The sequence below is a fragment of the Haemorhous mexicanus genome, chromosome Z (assembly GCF_027477595.1).
Source record: "Haemorhous mexicanus isolate bHaeMex1 chromosome Z, bHaeMex1.pri, whole genome shotgun sequence".
In the NCBI taxonomy this organism is placed as follows: domain Eukaryota; kingdom Metazoa; phylum Chordata; class Aves; order Passeriformes; family Fringillidae; genus Haemorhous; species Haemorhous mexicanus.
Window position 1 is genome coordinate 10,553,602 of NC_082381.1, and position 26,798 is coordinate 10,580,399.

Consider the following 26,798-nt stretch of genomic DNA (forward strand, 5'->3'; position numbering starts at 1 on the left):
CTGCAGCTGTGCTCCAGAAACTTCCAGTGGCTCTGTTCTGCTGGGCATGTGCTCCACAGGGTGGGTGCTGCTTCACCCATGCAAGAGGGGTTGGGGGAGAAAGAGGAGCTGCTGAGTTTACAGCCTGAGCTGGGAGTCTGGGAAGGAGTGAAACTCAATAGGCAGTCATCTATTCCAGCACACAATTTTTCCTGTGCTGAGGAATGACCTGTCTGTAGTCTGTGTAGTTCTTCCTCATTTTAAGAGGCTGGAAACTTTTCTCCTGCTCTATAATGCACTCAGTCCATAAAGCTAAGGGGAAAAAAAAATCTATTGTCTTCACTGTGCTACAAAACATGCAGAGGAAGAAAAAAAATGCTGCTCCACATTGGGATGGGAAAAGAATAATCAATTAAAGGAAAGAAAAAACATATGTGGATGTTTTGGAGAGGGACCAGTTTGTTGAATAAGTTATATTGATAAATTAGGCATAGATATATTATGCAAACCCAGTAGTAAATCATGATATACCACGTGTCTTTCATCCCAAGTACTACAAAGGCTTTACAGCTCACGAACAAACCTGAACACTGTCAGCTACAGATGGGTCTGGGTTGAATTTGGCAAAATTTGGCATTATGATGCGTGTTAAGCAATGGGAAAAGGTATCTCAGTTACTTTTATAGATTATATCAGACTGCAACTGGGCCACTTTGTAAGAAAATACTCACATTTTGCAAGATTTCTACAACTAGGGTGATTGTCTGAAATAAGTATAACACAAAACCATGGTAGAAGTAGATGGTAAATATATGGTAGAAGTACCAGATGTAGATAAAAAACCCAAAATGACTGTGTAAATAGGAAATAGAGAGTGACTGACTGGAGACAGTGAATTCAGGAGCTGGGGATTGTCCTAGGCCACAGATAAACCTGAAAGCTGAAAAAATTGAGATGACAGAAAAGAGAAGATGACTGAAAATAAATTACTTCAGTGGTGTAAATCTCTACCATTTCCCCTTAGATGTAAGAAATATAGTTATATCCAGTCTGGGAAAATGTAGGCTAAGGCATTGGGGAGAAAAACAAGAGGTAGTTTGGCCAAACCCTGACATAAATTGATTAAGGATTTTGTTTAACCTTCAATTCATAGGGATATTAAAATGAGTTTAGACTAGTATTACTGAAAAGAGTTTAAATATTGTGTGGAAAACTAAGTTTTCCCATCCAGATTTTATGAAGAAATTTCACACATTTCTTCTTCCTCTGGCTGAGTTTGGAGGGATAAGTTAGAAATCTTTTGGAAGAAGTGTCTTCCAAAAAAAAAAAAAAATTGCCTTCTGTATGCTGAATATCAGCATTTATGGGAAGAATTAATCCTTCCAATACATTCACATAAATAACATACCTTTTGAGGTGATTTCTGATTGAGTGGTGGAAAATAAGCAGGTCAGAACACAGCTGAATAATGACAGGGGGTGAGATCTTAGAAAAATATTCTTTATTATTCTGCTGTGTTTGAATGACTCTCTTTCTTTTTTCTACTTCTTGACCTTTTACCAGGTGCCACCATGGAAGGATACAGTTTATGAAATCCACTGTTTAGGAAACACAACAATGTGGAGTTACTCCACATGTGAGCCACAGCAGCAGCTACATCAATCAAGACCCTTATTCCTGGGTTATTTGTACTCCTCAGTGTTTAAAAGGAACTGGCCTCCGTGATTCTCAACACCCCGAGCACAAACAAAGCTGTAATAACTCAAAACTTAATGAAAGCAAACTCTGTATAATACACACAGACCCTGAAACTCACAGGGTCTTTCAAGAGAAAATCTTAGTTCAGCCAAAACACGCAGACAAAAGAAGAGGTTTAAATCCCTTCCAGACGCGGAGGCATGAGACACAAGGATATGTTCTGTTTATTTAACAAGCCAGAGCTGGAGCAAGAGCCCTCACAATACAATTACAGTGGTAACAATAAAAATGCAGCAAACCAAGTGCTGCAGCCCCAGAAAGACGAAGCCAGCGGCAGGATTATGGAACCTGCACACCCAGACATTTTAATACCTATGCCAGACATAGAGCTGTATGATAATACGAACACAATAAAACAGGAGGAATCTAAATCCAAGGAACAGATGGAAAGGCATAGCTTCTCTGGTGAAGCTACTTTTCATTGGAGGCTCAGCTCCCAGCTTTGTGTGGAGCAGCCACCCCATTCCAAGTCGCCCTCAGTTCATCCTCCACAGCAGCTTGGACATGCTGCTCCTTCCTGTTCCGTGGGTGAGGAAACCCAGGATTAGATTGTCCTCCTGTGGAAAAGACAGAGTATTCCTTGGATGATGTCAGGATTGACCCTGGGAGGGCAGCATCCACGGGCAGCATGGCAAACAAATCAGGAAGGGCTGACTGAAGCACGTGTGCAAGATGAGTACGTGGGGGCATTGCCCAGAAATATCTCCAAGAGACCAGCCGAGGGCCTGGCACAGCAGAAGCTCTGCTGCTGTGACACAGGATTTTACCCACAGCCTTTTTTCAGAGCCAATTTCAGGACTGGAAGTGCAAAGCAACAAAAAAGGTGGGGCCAGGAGAAGTTTAGACCTAATGGGCAGCTGAGAGAAATTAGAATAATGCGTCTGGTTGCTCCTAAATGATGCACAGCAGGTTTTTTCCCCCAGAAATGTGAATCATAGAGAATCATGGATCACATTGTGTAGAGAACTGTAATTTCAGAACTGCACTGTGCTTGGTAGCTGGGCTCTGCCTGAAGAACACAGGTCTGATGGAACAATGGTGCTTCAGATGTTGGATTTTGCTTCGTAGGAGAATGTAAGGAGGGCATTTTTTACTGAGTCAGATAGATTAACTCCTGAACAGCAACTGGGTTTTAGGGCACTCCCATAAGTATTTGAAAGACGTAGTTTTATACAGCATACCAAAAAAAACCCACCCAAAAACCAGAAATGCAATGGGTTTGTGATAAAAACATTGTTTCTGGACTGGGTTTCCTTGACAATTCCTTCCAATTTAAGGGCATTTTTAACACTGTTGATGCAGAGACTTGCTTTAAATGGCCCATTCTTGAGCTGGTCAGCTTAGAACAAGAAGCAGCAAGAAAGACTAATCTTTTTTTTTTGTTCAGAGAGCAAGGAGAAAGCAGCAGCAATACGAGTTGGTCTTCTCAATACCATCCCTGCTGAAGTCTGAGGATCTGTAGGCTGAAGTCAAGAGGACCTTGATTTGCCACCAGCCCATGAGGAGTCCAAGGAAGGACTGTGTGTGGCACTCAGTGCTTTGGCCTGAGGTGGCAAGGCGGGGATTGGTCACAGTCTCACTTTCAAAGCTTGACTCCACGTTCATCATAGAATAATAATACACATCTGCCTATTTAAACACTGTGTAAAATTGTGCAGGGAGAAGATTTGGCCTCCCACCCCTCCATAATTGGTTTTTTTTTACTCTTTCTTCAATTTATTTTTGCTTTTTATGTTCTCTTGCCACTGGAGATGGCTCCTGCAGAACCAACAGGGCACGTTGTCAAGTGAAGCTCACACACAAGTTCGTGTTTGGGGTATCCACTGCTTTAATCACAAGGGAGGATTTCCTCTTTTCTACTGGTCAGCACCAGACCCAAGGCAGGGCTAAACTCCACGAGCCCTAGAGATCAAAAGAGCACTTTCAAGAGGAAGAACAGCGGATAACTGTAAAGGAAGTTACAGATGTTTGCTATTTAATGAAGTTAAATGCACATGTAAATGTTTATAGACTCCAGGCTGAACTCAATTTTTTTTTTGGAAGCAAGGCTTTTGCAACATAATTATATGCCCCATGATGTTTTCATGGTGGATTGTGAGTTGTGTATAAGTCCTTGTGATAATCTGTATGTGGGTCATGGATCTGAAGCAGCTGACACCCCCCATTACCTGCCTCATTCACATGAGCACTACTGTTATTTATTCCTGAACATAACATTTATGCAAGCCTCTAACACTTAACATGGTTGGTTTGGGGTTTAATCTTATATTTTTCCTCCACTGACAGTCAGATACTGTTTGAAAACAACAAAAGCAACACCAAGGAATCCATTCACATTTCTGGGTAGGGTCCAGGCACTCCTTGAGGATTGAAAGAATGGTTTCCTTAAGCCAGGAAAACTTTCAGTGTTTCATCCAGAAAATATTATGTGAGCAAAAGCTCAGGTCAACTGTTATCTGCCGAGTCTGAAACTGTTATCAGTTGATATTTTTATTCTTTCACATGGGGGTGGGAGCAACACACACAACTCAAAAAAAAGAGGTGGAAATGGTCTTGGTAACCAGGTGAGTGTAAAAATCTCAAGCGATTTACAAACCACCACAGAAACCTCTTTTAATTTACTTAAAATCAGGGAAAATATTTTTAAAATATGGGATTTTTTCCTTTCCTTTCCTCCATTCTCTAAACTCTGTGTTCAGCTTAGTGAACCAACTCCATGTATGCTGAACCAAAGATGTTTTGCAAAGAGACCTCCAAGAAACCCCCACCACCTTTCTTGCACTGCTGCTCATTGGCTTTCCTGCAGGCATGCAGCTAGGAAGAAAATTTCCATAAGAGCTGTGAGATTAGAGGCATTTTATGCTTGAGGAGCCAGGGTGCATAGCAGGCAGCACCAAGGTGAGTGTTGATAGTTAAGTAACAATTATATCAGGTATCTGAGCAAAGATGACAGTAAATTTCTTTCCACAAAAGGCTGGTTAATCCCAGTTACTGCTACTGTAGATAAAATCAGACAGGCCTCTGTTTTTCCCATTATATCTCACTCTTGGCTTCTCTCTTAAAGCTTTTCTACGCTCTGCTTTCGTGTGATGCCCCTGTCAGAGCCCCGTCACGCTGTTTGTGGGTGAGGAAAACAGTCCATCATTCATCAGTCCCTCTGGCTGCATCAGTGAAGAACTGCTAGCTCCTGCAGTGGCACTGGATATTTAATGCCACCCCTGTAAAGGAGAAGGGGAAACTGGCTCCCTTTGAGAGGGCTGCAGCATCCCACGGGATGGGGCATCTCAGGGTATCCATGTGATGCCTTAGGATTTAGGTTTTGTACTTTTTGCTTTAGTGTAAAATTCTAAACTCCATACCCTGTTTTCTCTAGTTTTCCCATTTTATTCAGACCAAACAATTCCTCTCTAGGCCTGAAACTCGAGGACACCTCATTGTCTCAGGTGCAAACAACAGTGAATTGAGGGGGGCACACATGGAGAAAATTACTTCATTACCTGAAGCTGTAATTGGAGGATTAACCCCTGAGATATAGATATAGATATATAGATATGTAATAATACTGTGAATATATATTATAATTTTGTGATATAGATATTATAATTGTAAGAAAAACTTATGATTGTTGTCCATCTTGGGTGTAGCCCACGGGAGGCTTCTGACTGCCCAAGGTGTACCTGTTGAAGGCCTTTAATTTTCTTCTATTAATCTTCTGTTAATCTTCTTCTATTAATCTTGTTAATTTTTTCTTCTATTAATCTTGTCCAGCCTGTGTTCTAGGCAGCCACTCCAGGGCATCAGATGTCCCCCTGTGGCCTCCATTTGTGTCCCCACGGCCTCTGGGCACAGGCCCGGCTCAGCACCAGGGCCCGGCCTGACAGGCCTGTGTCAGAGCCACAAAATATTTTGACCTTTTATGCCTTTTTGGGGCTCCCTAAAAACAGAGGGCAGACAGAATTAAAAGAATTAAAAGCTGTTATATTTACCGAAGGCCTTCAGGTACGTTTTGGGCAGACAAAACCCTCCCTCAGGGGCTACACCCAAAAATTGACCACAGGTCAGGGTTTGCACATTTTTCTAAGTTTGATCCATTTGCACATTGGGGGTTACTCTAACAATTCCAGCTTCAGCTAATGAAGTCATTGACCCCCAGTTTGCCCCCCAGCTCCCTTTTGTTGGCATCTCTGGCCCTGAGGCAGTGAGGTGTCCTTGGCTGCCAGGCCTGGAGAGGAATTGTTGTGTCTGCCCAGGATGGGACAGCAGCAGCTGACACTGACTGTGGGGTTGGGAGTGTGACACTAAAGAACTGCAGGGTCACAAATACATGGAAATTATAAATCTAAAATCCCAAGGCATCACCTTGACTCTCCCCCAGCAGAAGGCTCTCCCTCTCCTTCCCACTCACCCCCCGAAACAAAACACCCCTGTGTCTCTCTCCCTCAGACCAGGAGACTACAACAGACATATTTAAACTCAGATAAAATAAAGGCACGTCCCTTATGGCCAAAGTGTAAAATGTCATTTAAATAAACTTTCACCAAAAAAAAAAAAAAAATTTAAAAAAATAAAAATCACAAAGTGCCCTGCCATAAATGAGTGATTCTTAACTCAGCCAGTGATCAACAAACTCACTTCCTAATTAAGTGTAGGAGCGTAATGAGGAACAGGGCATCCTTTGTTTCTCCAGCCTGTGTGAACTCCAGCCACAAGTCCCCAGACTCCCCTAACTCCTGCGTTCAGAGCTTGTAATTAGCACACAGGGATCCAGGTAGTGCAGCAGCAGCCCCTCGGACAGTGGCTCCATTCAGCACCAGCCAGATGTGAGGGGCGTTCAAAGGGCGCCGACTGACTCACACACTGCCTGCTGCTGTGTGACACCATCATCTCTGGTTTCCAGCCCCACAGTCAACAGCCACTGTCATTTTTAATGCATTCTAATTAGCTGGTCAGCTTTACAGAGAGGTTCAGCTGTGCAAGTGGAGCTACTGGCGGAGGGCACCTTGGTCAGGGTGCCTAATATTTCTAATTCCTAATATTTCCTAAACCCCAGCTTCGTTAGGTGTTATATATTCATGCCAGTATGATAAAAATTGGATCATGGCATATGCAGTAATTTTAAGGCATTTTCAAATGTGGCTGTTTTAAAAGTTAGCCCAGAAAATAAAAGGGAGAATGGGAAAAATATGCACGGAAAAGCATCACGAGGAGCAAAAGTGAACTTCCTCCTGAGGTACCAGGGTACCTCACTCATATGTCCACCTCTTTTATCACTCTCTGAACAGTGAGCCACTGTTCCCCTAAGCTTCCATCCCAGAAATTCCAATCTCTGAGGCAGCATTCAGCAGTCAAGAGCCACTCTTACCTCCCTAGCAGAGCATCTTAGCTCAAGGTTTTGGATGATCCCAGTAGACTCAGCCAGGCTGGCAGCCACCAGCTAAAGAGCACATCCCCTCAACCAGTCATTAGAAGGTGGTGATAGAAGGTAGAAAGGGATAATAAACTATTTTATTAAAATGTAATATTAACACTATGTGGTGTAAATTGCTCCTCTGCCAGCAGGAAAATGGATTCCTCCTTTATCTGACAGCTTTACTGCCCTCCAAGTAGGACAAGGTGTGTGTGTTCAAAGCCCCTTTCCAGACACAAAATCAGCAGCTTTCTCTCTCTTTCTTTTTCTTTTCCACCAAATAAAATTGCTTAAACAGGAGTGCTGTGATGCAGCACTCAAAGAGCTGAAAAACTCCCTTAAATGATTTGCGTAAAAACCCATAAGAGTACCAGTCCAAGACTGGTCTAAAAAGGGATGTTACAGAGATGTTTATGCAGATTTCACAGGCCTGCTCTGGTCTTGGAAAATATTGACACAGGGTAAAAAAGAGCAGCAGATGAATTAGTGATAATTACAGAGAACTATTAACAAATTATGAACTGCAAATGAACCAAGTTAGCAAATAGACTGAGGGGCTGCTGGCTATAACATGTCCACATTAATAATTTGCTGAATTAGTCAGAATATAATAGTAACACATTCAAATAGAAATATAAAGTTTTACTGTAAAATAGGACAGAAAGCAAAACTAGGTTTGTTGAATGTAAATTATATCGTTTAATTTAATTCTAATTAATGGTGAAACAGAGATGTAAGGGAGAACATTTTCTAAATCTGTGTGCACATATCAGAAGCCATCCCATGAAAAATCCTTTCTGAAGAAATTAATTCTCTATTCCTATCATGTGTTGCAGCAGCAGCCCAGTACTCATACTTGCAGACAAGCAGGTCATTCATCCAGAAGCAATCTTCAAACTGTGAAGCATTATCGAGTTGTTCATTCACTTTGTTTCTTTTGCAGATGAATGAGCTCAGGCTACCTCTGGAGTAATGTGGTGATGAAATCCTTCATCTGGTCTGTGCCTCTCAGCCACCCAGAGATAAATTGCACTGCCCCTCACCCAGCTACCCCAGGTTAGTTTGATTTGCTCCAGGCTGCTGCAGCACAGAGGATCAGAAACAAAAGGCTTTCCCAAGCACCATCCCTGAAACCCACATCTGGATGGAGTCTGAGCAGGAAAGGATTATGAAAGAACTCACCACTCCCATCCTTGGCAAGACCCCTTTATCCTTTTAACCAGGCATACCTGTGCCTCCAGCAGCTTTCCTCCAGTGATGATCTGATGATTGATAACACAAGTGTAAGGGTGGGGGGATGCAGTGATGAGGAAGACAGCTTTTCAAGTAGCACCTCTCTTCCAGAGAGGTGATTACACATTCTCCACAAAATGAATAGTGCTGCTTATTATGTGCTAGGGAACATCAGGCACCACTCAGATGCATCACTCATCTCTTTTTCCAGGTCAAAATCAATGTGAGGAAAAGTGATGTGACATGGGCATTATAGACCTTTTAACAATACTGATACAGAAGAATTGTTAATGACCCACACACTGACCTCAGAGGAGAGGTGTTTGCTCTCAAGGTGCTGGTTTGAATGTGCAAAAAAAGGTGGGCTGCAGGAGCACATAACACGTGTTTTCAGGATCTGACCTGCCTTTTCTGGAAGTACTTCCTCCTGCTGTAGTGGGAGGACATCAGAAGCACACACCCAGATTATCTGAAGCTGAGTGATGGCAGGTGAGAGCACTGTATGGAACTCCCCTGACCTGTCCCAGCTGCTACCCAGGAATCAAAGGAGCCTAACACATAAACAGGAGGAATACTCAAAGGAGCCTAACACATAAACAGGAATTGATATTTTTTGTCAAAATACAGATATCCCAAAACCTGGCGCACTCCTGTGTTCAGTACATGGTAAAAGAAAACAAATTGCTAGAAAATGAAACAGGCATAGGTTTGTTTAAATCCATGGGTCTGCACCACAGAGTGTGGCTGATTTTCCTCTTGTCCCCTTCTACTTCTTTCCAGATCACCTTTACCTGTGAATCACATTGAATGGCTTCATTTGGTCCTGTCTCAGTTTTCCCCCCCCACTCTTTTCTAAAGTGGATTCTCAGAAAAGTTGGCTCATGACTCACAGAATCACAAGTCTGAGAAGGCCTTCAAGGTCATCAGGTCCAAACCTAGACTGAACACCACCATGTCACTAAAATGTGCCACAAAGTGCCATGTCCACTCTGAACACGTCCAGGGATGGTGACTCAAGCATTGCCCTGGGCACCCTGATTAACCACTCCTTCAGCTAAGAAATATTTCCTAATATCAAATCCACTTGATTTTGCATTACAAAACATACTACAAAATAATTAAATGCGTAAAACTTCCTTTCTGTTAAAACCAGCACAGAAATCACAGACTTCTGTCAACCAGTGACTGATTTTTATTATCCTCAGTGCTGCTGTTGAAAACTTCAGCTCAGCAGATGAGATTTTTGCAGGGCTGGATTTCCCTAAGCAGGAATCCTTGAGGCAGAAGGAAGTCTCCATCCAAAGTGAGCAGAGAGTAGGAGTGGGCTCCTGGCTCAGTTTATGCACAGCAGATTGATGGATCTCAGCTGATGCCTTTTTCTCTGGCCCTGAAGATATGAGTCAGACACAGAGAGATAAAAAGGATACTTTTATATGAGGATCCTCAGGTGCACAAATTCGTCAGGTAAAAAAGATCCAAGATGCACACCCCACGTAACTAACATGTACAATTTTTATAGATTCTGCAAATTAGCATATCTGAAAAGAACCCCCTAATTAGAAACCTTCCTGGTGAAGTTAATTCCCCCAGTTCTAGCACCTTCTAGAATCACCCCCTTCAGGATGAGATCCAGGCCCTGTTTACAAAAGTCTATCTTGGAAAGCCAGTTTCAGCCTTGTTTTCTAAGGAGAACCAAGACAGCACAGGGATCTTGGAATTTCTTGGGCTTTTCTGCCTAGGAAAGTGTTGAAGCTAAGCTAAAATATGAGGCTACAAAGCTACAAGTGTATGTGTAAAAGATAAAGAGAATATATAAAAGAAAAAAGAGGGTAAAACCCAAAACAGCATCAAAACCACTCATGTGGAAAAGCCTGGAGGCATGAAAAGCAAGGAGAAGGAGACATCCCTGACCTGGAATCATCCCGAACCCGTTTGGGGTGTGCTGACAGGCAGTAGCTGGGAGGGAAGCTGTGGTTATTGCTACGTTAACAGGTCTCTGTAAATCCATCATATTCTGGGGTCCTTATGCCACGTGTGGGAATTGAGATAGGTGGAAAACAGGAAATACACACCAACAATAAAACGGCGTTTTAATCAGAAACATACTTGGTGAGAGCAAGGGGTGATTTCAGCCTGGAGAACTGCATACAACCCCAAGCTGGGCTTTTTGAAAAGAGCCACAGCAAACTTTAAAGATCAGACCAAGAAAATATCCCACCATGTGAAGATAAAATCCCTCTGACAGGGTTAACCGCAGCAAATCTAAACCAAGTCCTTATTGTTCCAAACCATGCTTGCAACCTGATTGAAGAAAACACAACTGTGTTGCTAATAATTTAATTTAATTCACTCACTACTGCATTATTAAAACTTCTTTTGTACGAGGCACTTGAAAAGCTCCATAGTCAAGAATGGCTTTTGGGAATAAATCGTTAGCTGTTAAATGTAGTGACAATTATTTTTTGAACTGATTTCACAGCTGTCATTAGGAGGGAAATTCTGCTTAAATTTGAGTTGTTATTAACAGAATCATATTTTAAAATGTCACATTTAAATGAGCATTTTGTGAATCCCAGTTAGTGCCAGATTTCAGCCTCAGGGAGTTGCTTGTCATGGAAGCCCTTCCATGTTTTTAATTTCCACACTCCTTTAATATTTTCCACATTTTAATAGACACAGGTACTATTAAGTTTGGGGCAGTTTAGCAACTGACAGATATACTTTGCTGGTAAAAGTTAATTATTTTACCCAATAACACATGACCATAAAAAACCAGAAAAGGCAGAAGCAAAGAGTAAGGAAGGAAGAAACATAGAGAAGGAACAGAAGTGGTGATTTATGCTAAAATGAGGTATGAGGCTGACAAGGAAATTATATTGGCATATTAATCTGTACAGGTCTTCTCTTGACCATAACTCTCATAAAGAGCTGCTATGGAAAGAGAAGGGTGAGGTTCCCAAGAGATTAATTGATCACTGAATGAAACAAAATATTGTTAGGTTTCAGTGATCCTGCAATCACGGCAGCCATGCTAATGAGTCACACTGAAGGCACCAGAATCTGCAGAATTTAGGTAAGAAAATAGATGTCACTGAGGAGTGGGGTTTTCAGGATCTCTTTATCCATCAGTCATCACCTGGAGCCAGTTGATAACACCTTGGGTGTGGATGTTTATCTGTCATACCCAAAATCCAGATACATAGGTTAAGGTGCTCTTCAAGAAACACCATAAAAGTATTTTATCCTGACCCAAAAAAAAAAAAAAAATTAAAAACACACACACAATGCCATATTTCTTGTTCTGAGTCAGCTGTATGCAGAATTCTGTAAGGCCACAGTTTTGTGTAACTGTGCTTGAGATCACAGTTCTGAAACACTGCATAATTTAAAGTGGAAGTTTTAAAAGTACAAACTAGCTCCCTGAATCTTCCCACTGCCTGCTGGAATTCCTGAGGGAAACCCTTACTCTTCCAGCCTGCTCCAGCTGTTTGAACAGACAAAAGAGAAGTGCAGAAGCACAGCTGGCGTGGCACATCCTCCTTTTAAATGACAAGTCGTATCTTCACATGACTTCACATCATTAACTGATTGTGCACCCACAAAGCATATGGTTCAAAAGCTGTTGGCTGCTGTTCCAATGCCCTTAGGAACAGTTACAGCCCTCAAAATAATCAAATTACTGATTTTCTGAAGACTTATGAGAAGGTGTCTTTTTCCCTCATGTCAAGGCAATCACACTCTCCCAGGGTTTTTTTTTTCACATTCACAATTCCACCTCCCAAAAGACTGAAGAGTCAATGTCTCCTTTCAGTTTCAAGAATGGCCATTTTAATCAAAACAGTGTCTTCTCAACACCCTGTGCTGATTTAAATGCCCATCTCTTCCCACTTGCCTTTTGTTACAACCACAGACTGCTTCAGTTTGGAAGGGACCCCTGAGGATCACTGAGTCCATCTCCCTGCTCCTCTCAGGACTACCCAAAACTGAACCACTTGGCTCAGAGTGTCATCCAGATGCTCCTTGAATTCCCACAGCCTTGGTGCCATGACCACTCTGCTGGGGAGCCTGGGAGCAGGGAGCTCCCTGGAGGAGGAAGTGGAAGGAAAGTGCTGACTTTTTGGGGTCACTCAGTGTTTTGTCCCTCCATAATTAAAAAGGGAGTTCCATTCAAGGCACTGCAGCCATCTCTGTTACAGAAATTTTTGGAAATCTCCTGGATTTCCATTTAGGAAATGGGATTTTTAGGAACTGGATGGACGGGTAAGGAAGCACGTGCTAATCAGATGGATGGGGCTCAGTAAGCTGGGACTAAACCTTCAGGATCAGCATCTGGAGGGAGTGCAGGCTCTCAGACAGCTCACAGGAGGTTCCCTGGATGGTTACTCTCTGGATTACTGCTCCTGTTCTAGGAGGAGTTTATGCTAAATCACTTCTTTCTTGCTTTTTTCAAGGGTCTTTTTTGATAACCCTGGAAGGTCTGTCAGGCCTCAGAACAGGGCTCAACTTCAGAAGTTATTTCATTTTAAGGTTAATGTGTACATATTGCAGTATTCTATAAGGATGGTAGCCAAAAAAATTGGCTATAGTGAGAGGAATTCTAACACCATACAGGGGTGAGGAGAAAGCTGCTTGTTTTTTCTGACAGATTCACCATCAACCTTATATCAGCCTTATAATTTTACTGATATTTGCCTTTTCCCTGTGATCTCACAGAACATCCCTTCTAAGACAGAAAAAAAGAATCACATTTCTTAAATAGCTTTTTATGCTGTGCTGCAGGCACAAGGAAATCACTTCCAAGAAGCACCAGGAGGGTTCCTTGCACAGAAATTTAAGAGCAGAATTAAACCTGGAACTCCCAGCATTAAATGTACTTGCCTGAAAATAAATAATTTAAGATACTCAGAGGTGCTGTTTCATACTAAAGCTAGTGCAAGGTGAAAAGCATAAATCCTATCACTGATTAAGGGGAATTATCTAAATCATTAAATGTTTTCTTTAGCTCCCCATGGGGATAGAATATCACTGAAGATAAAAATGACAGGACCACTGCAAAAATAGCAGATAAATTTTCCAACCCGTTATACAAGCAAAGCAGATATTGAAAAATAGCTCTGTGGAGTTCTTTAAAACAACTTAAGATCCTTCTGATACCTCAGTGTCCACACCACTCTGAGAGACTTTTTGGATGCCAGACTGTGTGATGATCTGTTATGAATTGGAAGGCAGAAGTGATGAGAACTTGTAAGGAGAAAGAATTATCCTTCTTGGTGGGATTATTTTTTAAGCCTTCATGTTTCTACATTTGGCATTTGCTCACGTTGCCTTTTGGCTTTTAGGTACTCAGAGTAAGTGGGTTTGGAGATTTACATTATTCAGGAGAGGGAGCCAAGAAAATGTTGGTGCTGTAAGGAGAGGCAGCAGAAGTGTAAATTTTTTTTTCTTCTTTCTTTGAATTTGCTTTGAGCGATAAAATCTACTTGCAGGGAGAGACATACATTATTGAAAGTTTCATCTTTCACATGGCAGATATATCTGAAGGATTAACTACATATGGTTATCAAATAACTTGTGTGACTTTGCACAGGAGCCTCAGTATTAAACTGCCCTGGGTCTGTTGTGCCTGAGGAGGAGGGGAAGAAATAAAAATCCTAAATGTTTCACCTTTTAGCTTCTGGTGTGAAAGAGTGTTGGAAGGATTCCTGACTAGGACCACAGCACAGAGCCTGTGGGCATGACAGCACAGGGAGATGCCCCTGGAGCTGAGCACAATGTCTGGCCACATCCTTTGGTCCACCAAAGGTGGGGTGTGCCTGGGTTATCACACTCTTCACTGGGATTTCAAGTGAAAACCTCTTCTTTGTGGTGCATCAGGAAGGCTGGCAGGTCTGGCAGGATGGGATGGCCTCTCGTGTGGGAAGGGTTGTTGGGTGGATGCCACATCCTGTGGCACTCACATTCTCTGAAAAAATCCCTTCACCCAGGATTTTTCTCCTGGGAAGCTGAGGAGGCTCAGAAAAAAGGAAAACAATTCTTATCTCATTTGCTTCTCCTGTGTTTTGCTCATGTGGAATGTGTTTGGGGATTGTTCACCCACAGGTGATTGTTCCAGTGCATTCTGTGTGAGTTGTTTTCACTCTTTGGCCAATCAGGGCCAAGATGTGCTGGAATTCTGGAGAGAGTCAGGAGTTTTCATTATTATCTTTTTAACCTTCTGTAAGTATCCTTTCTGTATTCTTTTGTATAGAATAACATTCTTTAATAGAATACAGTATAATAAAGTAATAAATTGGCCTTCTGAGAGCATGGAGTCAGATTCATCATTCCTGCCTTTGTCAGGGCATTCCCTGCAAATACAGCAATGCCCTTCTTCCCACCCTACAGCCACAGCTCCAGTGTCAGGCATGGGGCTGGGGATCCTTTCACAAGCACAGCTGGAGGACAACAAAGAGCTAAAAAAAAAACCAGCTTCAAAAACATGAGGCAAATCTGAGCAGAGTGGCCTGAAACCTTGGACCCATGAAGAAGTGCTCTCAGAGGGCTCCTGGGTCCCTCTCCAGCGAAGGCACCCGCGATGGACGCGGCACCTGCGCCCAGTTTGTGGTGTGCTCCCATCAGGGGGAGGTGGCTCCTTCCATGGGGTCCTCCAGGCTTCCCCAGGCTGCAGAATGAGAGGGGCAGAGCTCAGAGAGGGTGGGAGGTGAGGGCAGGGTCGGGGCAGGGTGGGTGGCAGGGATGTCCCAGGAGCGAAGGATGTTTCCAAGGATGTCCCAGGCACCAGAGGAAAGGCACAGCGCTCACTGCTGAGCAGAAAGTCACAGAGCTGGCCCAGAGCCAGGCTCACAAGGAGGGTGAGAGGCGAGTGGCAGCCTTGTTTACAAACCTTTTTATTCCTACAGTCTCCTCCCTAGCTGCTCTGAGCTAACTGTGTTTAAAAAGATACATTGCACCGTTTTATGTTCTTTTTAAATTCAAATAAATCCTGACATTTTGTTCTTAAAAGCCTTTTTTAAGGGAACTTGGTACAAGGGAATGCTCTAGGCAGACCCATCTCAAGCCACAGATCATCCCACGACACCATGAAGGGACATAGGAGTCCTACAGCTGATCCAAAGTGGATTCCAATGAACAGAAGCAATTATTAGCCACCCAGCCCTGCCCTTCATTTAACCTAATTAAAACTGTGGCTCAAATAAGTGAAAAGCAGAAATCTGTCGATGGAACATTATAAATAGGAGTTTCCTGTGTCTTTAAACTCGCAGTGCAAACACAGTAGCTGAAGCAGCAAGGGAAAACAATGGCAACAGGAATGCAGCCATCCCCTCTCACAGCCCCTCACTGATCGATCCCTTCTCGTATCATTTCTCCCTTCTGTCATCTCTTTGCTATGCTAATAGCCACAGCCTTCAGCTGTCTCTGGTTTCTGAACATCAGCCCAAACTGGAAAACCTTTAGATGTTTTCCCATTTGAAGAGTTTCTGTCTGCCAGGGAAAGAATTCAAAACATATTGTATTTGACTGTTTTAAATTGAAAATTACCTCATCCTGCAGCTTCCTTTCTTGTTCCTCACTCCAGTAGTCCTGGGCTGCAATTGTGTGGCAGTGATGAGCGTGCTCATATCACACTCAGGACAATAAAACAATTCTTTCTAATTTAATATTTTTTAAAATTACTAAAAAAGCAATTAAAATCAGGATACCATCTCAGGAAAGGAGGGAAAGGAGAGAAAAAACACTAGTAAAGCTTTTCAGGCACTTATCATACAAACACCTGTTTCAGGAGGACTTGCCCCAGACCTTGCAATGCCCCCAGAAGCAGATCAGCAATTGTTCTCACTGCTACTCTGAGTTTTGGGAGAGAACTCCTGAGCTATATTAGCACAGCAAGACAAATTCCAGGCTTCTGTCTCCCCTGTGCCACATGCACTAGGATGTGCTGACAGCCTACAGACAGGTCCAGGCCTCCTCCACCTGTGTTTTCACAGGAGTTCCTGCCTGTACACCATGCACAGAGGGCCAGCAGGGCAGTAAATACATATATTGCCACTCCTCTCACCCAGTGCTGGCCCACAGGAAGTGCTATTCCCTGCAGAACTGGAAATCTGCCTTTCCTGTTGTGAGGAAGGATGAAGTACAGACACCATTAGTGTTGGCACTCACAAACAGCACTGATATAGAATTAGACAATAAAATTGTATAACCTTCAAAGAGTAGGTAGCTAGTGTTTACCCATCATCCATCCACCCATCCATCCATCCATCCATCATCCATCCATCCCTCCATCCATCATCCATCCATCATCCATCCACCCATCCATCCATCCATCCATCCATCATCCATCCATCCATCCATCCATCCATCCATCCATCCATCCACCATCCATCCATCCATCCATCCATCCATCCATATCCATCCATCCATCCCCCCATCCATCCATCCATCATCCATCCATCCATCCATCCCCCATCCATCCATCCATCCATTCCATCCATCCATCATCCATCCATCATCCATCCACCCATCCATCCATCCATCCATCCATCCATCCATCCATCCATCATCCATCCATCCATCCATCCATCCATCCATCCATCCATCCACCATCCATCCATCCATCCATCCATCCATCCATCCATATCCATCCATCCATCCCCCCATCCATCCATCCATCATCCATCCATCCATCCATCCCCCATCCATCCATCCATCCATTCCATCCATCCATCATCCATCCATCCATCCATCCATCCATCCATCCATCCCCCACCCATCCATCCGTCCATCCCCATCCTCTGTTGGGCTGAGGAAACAAATCCCTGGTGTTTCATTGTCTCATCTCTGCACAGCACACACTAATTCCACAGCTTGTAATGTAGCAAACGATTTGGCTTGTGAACACATGAGTTTCCAGAAGCTCAAGTCATTCGACCCCAAGATACAAATTCAGACAACAATATAATAATGAGAGCATAACATAAACCACATAAACCAAATTCTAGTCCCTAGGCTAGATAGTTATGAAAGGGGGCAGACTCCTGAACTGGAAAGGAGACAGCACATTTGCTAAGGGCTGAATCAGAGTGGGGAAAAAATTTAAATGGTAGATACTACAAGTTGTAAAAGAGCAAGAGTAGCTCTTTTGTCAACAAAGAACTTGTAACACCAAAGCAGTCTGCCAGAAACACTCACAAAGTATTTCTCAGTCCTTTGAAGTGCCACATTTAATAGTTTCTTATCAGCAGAGGGAGAACCCCAGGAAAGACAAGATCAGCCTGTGGATGCTGGAGCTGTCTGAGAAGGTGACCCACTGAAAAGAGCCTTTGTGCTGTGACTGAGCACAGAGACCTTGCTGCTGTCTAAGGAGACATAAAAACCTGACTCCACGGAAGGGCTGTGCAAGCTGTGGAGAAAATATGATGCCAAACATATATTTTTGTATCGTTCTCAAAGTCACAGAACCCATTAGAGCAGCCCTGCAGTCAAGGACAAATTGCTTGAGCTGATTATTTATGTAGATCTGTATCCCCTGAGCACACCAATAACAGGGCTCAGGATTCCAATGCCTAAAACTGAGGAAATAACATCTGGATATGGAAAAATCCAAAATATTTTCAACCTCTCATGCCAAAGGTAAAAGCTGCACAACAAAGTTACAAGTTGCATAGAGGGACACTTTGGGGCCCAGCCAAGATGAGTGATTATGCATTTTGTAACCCAAAATCACAGCAGAATTGTATCAGTGACACCAGAGGCGATGTCACAGAGTTGTCACAGCCCATGGTGTCCTGTGACTGAGATGGGGCACTGGGGTGACTCAATTTGCAGCAGCTAAAACCTCACCCCAGCCTTCCTGCAGGACACAGGCCAGCAAGAAATGAAACAAAAATAAGTCTGTGTCAACGGTGTAAAGGTATTGCAGCTTTGCTACTCTGAGGATGAACACTTAGTTTTAGGTGTCCCCTGCAGCTTTAGAAAAACAGGATAATAAAACCCACAGAATTTCCACTCACAAATGGATGCAGCTGCCTGAGAGATGTGCTCTTCTGACCTCCAGAACAAGAAAAAGATATTCTTGTCTAGCTCCGAGGCTTGTTTTCCTTAATTTCTGCTTCCTACTTCCGTGCAGGAATTTGCTTTACTCTCTTCTGGAGAGTTACTTCATCTTAATGCCTGCAGGGAACCTCCAGCACACATGGAGAGATCCCCAGCTTCATGCAAACTGCTGACAGTGAGCACCTAAAGGAACAGGAGGTGGTGAATATAAAAAATATCATGCAGAGAAGCTTACTTTTAAGCAAATTGTTCATGTTTCACAAAAGAGAGTGACAATTCTCTCTTTCTTGGTAAAATGGAGTGGAGAGGTTACTGAGAAAAAGCTCGAGATTAATTCAAAGTTTTGTCTTGAAAGCTAAGTCTCAAACAAAACACATAACAAGATAAATATAAATGAATAGGGGGTTGATGTCTTTTTTTTTTGTTTTCTTCCAGTGGGGAGAAAAAAAAACAACAAACAACAATAGCATCTCTTAATTAAACACTGATGTTTTTCCTCCCTTTTTATTTACTGTGGTTTCTTGAGATCCTGGGGTATTTTGACTGCAGACAAATCTCTGGTTTATAGCACAGACTACAAATCAGGGCTGCCATCCAAACACACCTACAGCCCCTCAGTGCCCTGCTGAAGGCCAGGTGTGCAGGGAACAGCAGAGCTGTGTCCCCCAAGGAATAAAATGCAGATGTGGGAATGGTTCCTGCAGGGCATGAACTGATGAGACACAGCCAATCCCCTCCAGTTTGGGCAAAATCTCAGAGGTTTTGGCTGTTGTGCAGGAGGCAGGTTTTCCCAGGCAGGTTTCAGAGCAGACCTGCTTTGAGGAGCAGCCCAGAGCTGAGTTGTGTCCCCTTGGTGCCTTGTGCAGGCTGAGCTAGAACAGAGGCTGGGCAGAGTTCCAGAATAGAGCAGGGATTGATTCCAAGGATCTCCTCCATGGATCCACCTTGGGCAGCACCAGAGCCCAGCCAGGGCTGCACCCAAGATGACCCAAAATGGCCCCAAAATGCACGGCCGGGCACGGGGTCTCTCCCTGGGATCAGCTCTGCTCCATTTGCACCTTGCAGTTCATTGTCCCAGCCCAGCTTTAGCCCAGGCACTCCCACCCTGCTTGTTTTTCTCTCTCCAGCCCACGGGGTTTGTGCTCCTGGGCTGAGATCTGGATCATTTGTCCTTGGTGCCCAGCTGGAGCAGGAATTGTTTTGTCTCCCTGCTCTGTGCACAGAGCTCACCATCCCCTAACATGAAGCCCAGACCCACACACTAAAGCAGAATCTGAAAAATAGAAAAGCTCAAACCTGAGGCATCACTCTGAGTTGTTGTCTAAGTGCTCCAGGGCTGGATCTCTGCCCCCCACCCCAGCCCACAGGGTGGGAAGGGACGTGTGACACAGCCAGAGTCACCCATGGGCCCCCTGCCCTGCAGCTGCCACAAGCCAGCCTGGCAGAGCCCCAGCTCCCAGCCAGCCCTGCCTCTCTCCTGAGTTTGATTCTCTTGGGGTAGACAGCCTGACACAAGGAGCCAAAAGAAAGCAACAAAAAGCTGGGAAGGGCAGCATTAATTGTTCCTCAGCCGCTGGGGACAAAACAAGGAGAGAAGTGATGAGAGCAAGGTGGCTTCTCTGCCTCTGGTTCTGGCTGTGCTGCCAGTCACACATCCTGCCCATGGGCTCAGGTCATGGTCTGTTATGACAAGTCATGAAAGAAGCCATTTGAGGTTGTTTTTCACCAAAAAAATCACAACTCCATCTGACTGAATGCAGAAAGAAATAAAGAGTGAATCTCCCAACCTTTAATCCAAGCCTCCAACCTTCCAGGGCTTGCATGCCTGAATAGGAAGCTCCTCCCCATCCAGGTGTTGGCAGGTGCCAGCTGAGGTGCTGCTGGTGACCTGACCCAGGGCACAGCTCTGCTCTGACACCTGCCCCTCACCCTGGGACAGGGGAGGGGAAGGGACACCCCCAGACTGACTCAGCACTGGAAGCTCAGCACCACCAGACAATCCCACACTGCCTGCCAGCTCTGGCAATGATGCTTTTTATGTTATGGATGGCCATTCATTAAAATCTGGACCAGGACCAGGCAGATGCAGATGGAAATGCCTTTTTTTATCTTTTTTTTCCTTCCCCTTCTCATGGACTTGTTCCAAACCTGAGCTCTAGGTCCCAGTGTATACCCTCTTACCAGCAGGTTCCCAAAGAAAAAGAATGGCTTACAACAGCTTTATAAATCCCAGCTGTTTAGAAAACTCAGATCACTCACTCCAGCCCCCAAATCTATGGATAACAGCCCAAACAACATATGTTTTTTCACTAGTGACAATGCACAATAGGCATTGAGATAACCAAGAGTACTACACTGGGTAGTAGTTCATTTGTGAGTGAACTTTTAAACCCAATTCCCTGCTTTGTTACACAAGCTAAACACAGTGATTGCACTCCAGAATTACCTGATATCAAGTTATCCCAAAGAGAATTGGCATGGAATGGCAGACAGATGCTCTTCCATATGAAAGGTCTGACATGAAGCAAGAGTAAATGTTAACTCCTTGCTTGAATGTTGAACTTCTGTTTCCAGCTGTAGTAAGCAGAAATAGCAGCAACTGGAAACCAGGGGAAAAGTAATTTTTTTTTTTTTAATTTTTTCTTTATTTTGGAGACCTTGTCTACCTCTTGGGTTGGCCTGATGTGCTCGTTTAGGATTCGTACTCTCTGCAGGATAATAAATATGTTCAAGGCAATAAATACCCAGAAAAGAGAAGGAGACACATGTTTTATGAGGAAACTTCATGCTTAATTGAGGTTTTTCTGTGTCAGTAGAAATCAGGATTGAGACTTTTACACGACCCACCAAATGATGCTCAGATTGAGGAAAGAAGGCAAGAAAATTATAGATTTGCCAATCCCTGGAACAGTCAGACACGAGGCTAAAAGGCTCATTAAACACATTTCTCCAGAGAAAGGTGCAAGTGCTCTAAAATCACCAGGGTTTCGAGATAATTAATGTCTCATTTTTTTATGGAGGGAGAAGGAAATAAAAAAAATAAAAAAAAAAACAACAACTCAGAACAATATTTGAATGCAAGAGGAAGGTTCCCCACAGCATGCTGCCCTGGATCCTCAAGCAGGGACTGAGGAGCACCAGCCATCACCCAGCTGCTCTCCTCGCTGCTGTGAAAGGGTTTAATGAGCCACAAAGTGCGCTTTGCTCTCTTCATGGATCACTGGGTGCAAAAGTCCTGCAGGGAAAACCGGGAAAACCGGGAAAACCGGCTGGTGCTGTTCCTGCTGCTGTGAGCTGAGCCCTCAGGGGTACATTTTCACCCCAGGTCATGTGGATTTGGCTGCTTGAGTGTTGATGTTGATGGCACTCGTGTAGCTAAAATCCCTGCAAATGTGTCCCTGGGTGTCTGTAAAGCATCCTTGCCTCTTCAAATAAAATCCACCGACCTGCTCTGGTGGTGGTTCCCATCCCCAGCCAGCTCTGGGGTGCTCTGGGGAGTTTGAGGATTGTTCAGGAATGTTTTTGGGAATTCCTGCTGCGCCCCCCTCTCCAGTCCTGCTTCTCCCTGGCCTGGTTCCCTGGGTCAAGGTGGCAATGAATGCTGGAAGAAATTCCAAGAGATGATGGCAGCTTCCTTCCTACAGGTCCAATTCTAGTGTCTGGAAGTGCCACCCACCCTGGGTGCAGCACTAGGGTAATTCCAGAGGACCACAGAAAACATGAGCAGGGACAAAATGATGTCCCCACCCTCTCCTTCACCTCGTCATGGGAAGAGGGGGTTTGATAGAATCTCTCCTTTTGCAGGGGCTTGGCACAATGAAATCTCTGACAGCAGCCTGGGCTTGAGCAGTCCCACTCTGGCTTGCAAAATTTATTTTAAATTGCTGTTTACCTCGAAATTGTTAAACTGTTATTTACCTTTAATTTGTTATTTACCTTGTTATTTAACCAGGACTTAAAAGCCCAGCTATTTGTCTGCTTCCCAGTTTGTCATCATAGCCTGTAATAACTAGGATATGAGACAGGTTAATAATATTAATAATGCTTCTAGTGCTGATTGTGTGCTACCCAAAAGGACCAACCATTTCAGAGTACAGACATTTGGGAACTGCTTAATATGGTCTGAGGTCTGTGAATCCATCCTGCATTTTAGATCAATTTAAGGTTCTCATGCAGTGCTGAGGCCTGGAAAAGTCTGAAAACACACGAGTTCCCAAAAAAGAGAAGCCAGGGAAGGAAGAAGAGGCAGCAGAGGTATTAGGATAGTGGGGTTTTTTTAATTGCCCATTTGTCAAAGTAATGTGCCTAGAAATGTCCACATGGGGTACCCACAGGATGGAAATGTCTGCTTAGGCCTGCAGTGAAACAGCTCATTAGCACACGGTGAGGATCAGTTACTGCTACAGGCGAGAATAATTAGATATTAAAGCTGGAAGAGCACAGGCAAGGTCATTTTAGAGGGGAAGGAGAGCATCCTAAAGGATCTGGAGCTGCTCACAAGGAGCAGAAGAGGGGGACCCAGTCCCCTGTGACATTGGGATGGAAGGAGCAGAGGCCAGCAATGGGGATGGAAAGGCAGCTGGGCTGTGAGGGTCTCAGTTCAGCTGCACACAGTGCACATGGGCATTTCTTACAAATTTATCCTTCCTTTTTTTTTTTTTTTTTTTTTGGGTGGTTTTTTTTTTTTAGTTGGTTGGTTGGTTTTTTTTGTTGTTTTTTTTTTTTTTTTCCTGTCTGTTTTATCTTTCTTTGGTGTCACACAAGCCACAGAAGAGCAGTCAGGAATTGAGGCCATGATTGTCAGGACCCAGGACATTCCTCTGGCTGCCCTGAAGGACTCCAGACCCTGGCAGGGGGCTCAGAGACCTTGGCACAGAGTCAAAAGCACCTGTGCCTTTGATTTTAGCCCATGGAAACAATTCCCAGCTTTGTGTGAGGAGTTACAAGCCACAAGGGTTTGAGTAGAATGACAGTGAATTTGTCACAGGGTGAAAAAGTAGAATTTTGGGGATTTAGAATGGGGGTTCAGGAGGCAAAATGGAGGAATCTGGGTGTGTCCTGTCCTTCTTCTTCTTGTCCTCCATCTCCTGCTGTGATGGTGACACTTCTGGATTGGTTCAGAGTGGAGACAGACTGTCTAACACAGGTGATAGGGATTGGGAAATTATTGTAAATAAAGTACAGGTAGTTTTTAGTATAAAAAGCCAACAGCACCCCAAGGGCAGGGACTGTGCCTCAACCCACCCTGCTGGACAGATCTCAGCAGGGCAGAGAGAGAATGGAATGGATAAGAGAAAATAAACAACCTTGAAAAGCAGAACTGAGGAATCTCGACTTCTTCTTTGGTCATGGGGCTTGGAAAAAGAGACTTTAATACCTTGGGAGTCATTTCAACCACAGAAACCCGAGAATGATCAGGCTCAGAGCACGTGTGAGAGTCACCCAGGGTGAGCTTAAATGTTTGGAATAAAGGAAAATCCACAGCTTTCCCTGGCAGCAGAGCGGGCTGGGTCTGGGGAGGCAGTGTCAAAGCTCCATCTCTCAGCAGTGAATCCTGCTGCACCCATCAGTCCAGCAGGAACTGGGGGCTGGAACCTCAGGCAGGCACAGGAATGACCCTCCCCAGTGCTGGAATATTCTTGGCAAGGCGCAGGGATCTCTAAAGGAGTACCTGGCCATGTGGTGTGAATTTTGGTGGCCTTTGTGGTGGGAAAGCTGGCCCAGCACAAATAAGAGCTGGACCTGAATGCATGCAGTGGTGCTGAGAAGCTCCTCTTCTTTAAAAGCAGACTGCTCTATAACTAGTGAGAAACTTTATTCTGTGCACTGCCTTCACTTTCTGACTTCTCAGACATGAAGTGTTTAATTGTGGGAGTTTTTCACTCTGTTTTATGCAGCCTCTACCTCAAATTTACAAATAAGGTGTGCATTTTTTCAAACAGTTTCCATTGTGGTCCTTCCCATTTTGTGTCTCCACAAAGACTGGGTTTTGGGGTAATGTCAGGCAGCTGAGTCTGCCACACAACACCACTTAAATAAAAGCAAAGATTATTTCTGTTTAACCCAAATGACTCAGTTCTGTGAGTGACAGAGATGGAAATGAGGGAGGAAAAGAGAGAGGGAGAGAAAAGAAAAAAGAAAAGAGAAAAGAGAAGAAAAGAGAAGGGGAAGGGGAAGGGGAAGGGGAAGGGGAAGGGGAAGGGAAGGGGAGAGGGAAAGAGAAAGAAAGAGAGAAAGAAAAGAAAAGAAAAGAAAAGAAAAGAAAAGAAAAGAAAAGAAAAGAAAAGAAAAGAAAAGAAAAGAAAAGAAAAGAAAAGAAAAGAAAAGAAAAGAAAAGAAAAGAAAAGAAAAGGGAAAAGAAAAGAAAAGAAAAGAAAAGAAAAGAAAAGAAAAGAAAAGAAAAGAAAAGAAAAGAAAAGAAAAGAAAAGAAAAGAAAAGAAAAGAAAAGAAAAGAAAAGAAAAGAAAAGAAAAGAAAAGAAAAGAAAAAGCACTGTTTCATGTGATAATGCACAGGATTTCCTTAAGTGAAAACATCCTAACCATGGAAATCTGATTCCCACAAACATTTTTACATTTCTTAAAAAATCAGATTTAAAAGAAATCATTGTTTGTCCACTTAAACTGGTTGATTGTATTTTAATTTGGTAATTGGAAGCAGATCCCCAGTGCCTTAACTCCTCTATAAGCATAGCAAATATAATGGGGCAGGAGATGCACCTCTAAGCTCCAGACACACCTTACAAGGAATTTCCAATTATTGATCTGATAGGTGCTCAGTTCATTTGATGTAAATGGATATTTATACTTCAAAGAGAGGATTTTTTTTTTTTTTAATCTGGCAATGGCTATAATAATTCTTTAGACATGTACTGAGCAAAGTTTGTCACTGTTTAACCTTTGTCACAAACCTGAAGCTCAGAGCAGCAGAGCCACTTTGGTTATGGGTCAAAAACCTTTGGAGGGCACTTGAGACAAATGTCTGGAGTACCTGGGCTCAGCTGCAGAGCTGCAGAAAACTCATAAATATTTACATTTTTCCATGATGTTGGTAAAAAAATGAAACATATACCAAACTGAGCCATTTCAAAAGAGCTCTGCTGGGCATTTGCCTGCACCCAAACTGAAAGCTGTGCTGGGGACAAACCCCAAGATGAGTGGCTTCTATGAGGCCTTGATAATGATCTTGTGTGGGCTTTTTTGGCAGAAATTTGAAATATATTCCTGTGTGAATGTCCAACATACTAAGTCCATATTCGTGAGAGTTTGTTGGGTTTGATTGTTTTGGTTTTTTTTTTTATTCATTGGTTTAAATCTCAAAGTGAAAAGGCAGAACCTGAGTAAGGTTTGCTTTTGAGACATGCCAAACAAAGCCAAGTGCTGCTCAAAGCCCCCCTGGGGAGGGGCTGGGTCAGGAGCTGTGCTGCAGACAAGCCCATGGCACCTGGGGGGATGAAGACCCCCGTGTGTGCCAGAGGAAATCCCACTCTTCCCAAACTGAGGGATGTCCCACCTGCCATGGCCACAGTCCCTGCACAGGGACTGTGCTTCAGAGCAGAACCAGGAGGGACAGCACCTCCTCACATCCTCCCCTGGGTAACAAGCCCAGGTCTTCTCAAAGCCCTCTCTTTTTTTTTTTTCTTTTTTTTTTTCTTTTTTTTTTTTCTTTTTTTCCCCCCAATCTAGCCCCAAAAAAATGCTGCACCCCCAGGCCCTGTGGTGTGACCTCTGCTTTGCAAACACATCTTTTATTTGTGTTGTACCCACCCACCACTGTGGCCACAACAGGGTTTCATCCTGCTGGCCCTTCCTGGTTTGTTCTCTTGTTCCCCTCTGCTTCTTCCAGAACTTCACAAGCCCTTGCAGAATGACTGAAGCCCTTGGGAACTTTGTGGGACTCTTCTGGAGGAGGTAAAAGAACTTTATTATTATTCTTGGGCTGGCACAGCAGTCCTGAGGTTTGTTCTCACCCCTCCAAAGTGAGAAGATGGGTTTTGCATCCCAAAAAATTTACCTTATTTCCTGTTCCAGCCCAATCTGAGAATGCTGCAGGTGGCAGATGTTGCAGTCATCTCACTCTCAGAGTTTCCAGACAAAAAACTCAGATGGATCCTCACAGTGTAGATAAAGTATGGCCTGTTGTGTGATCCTTACCAGAGGCAAAGAGGTAAAAAATTAAACTTTTGGAAAAGGTGGTTGAAACATCTTTTTGGATCAAAAGGCATGAGCTGTTTGAGCATTTTTTTCTTCCCATGGAAAGATCTAAAACCCCTCACCTCCTATTAAAACATGATTGTCTTTTGGGAGACAGAAACATTGTGGTTTTAGGGTTTCTTCATTACAATGTTTTAAACCTAATCTTAATTTTT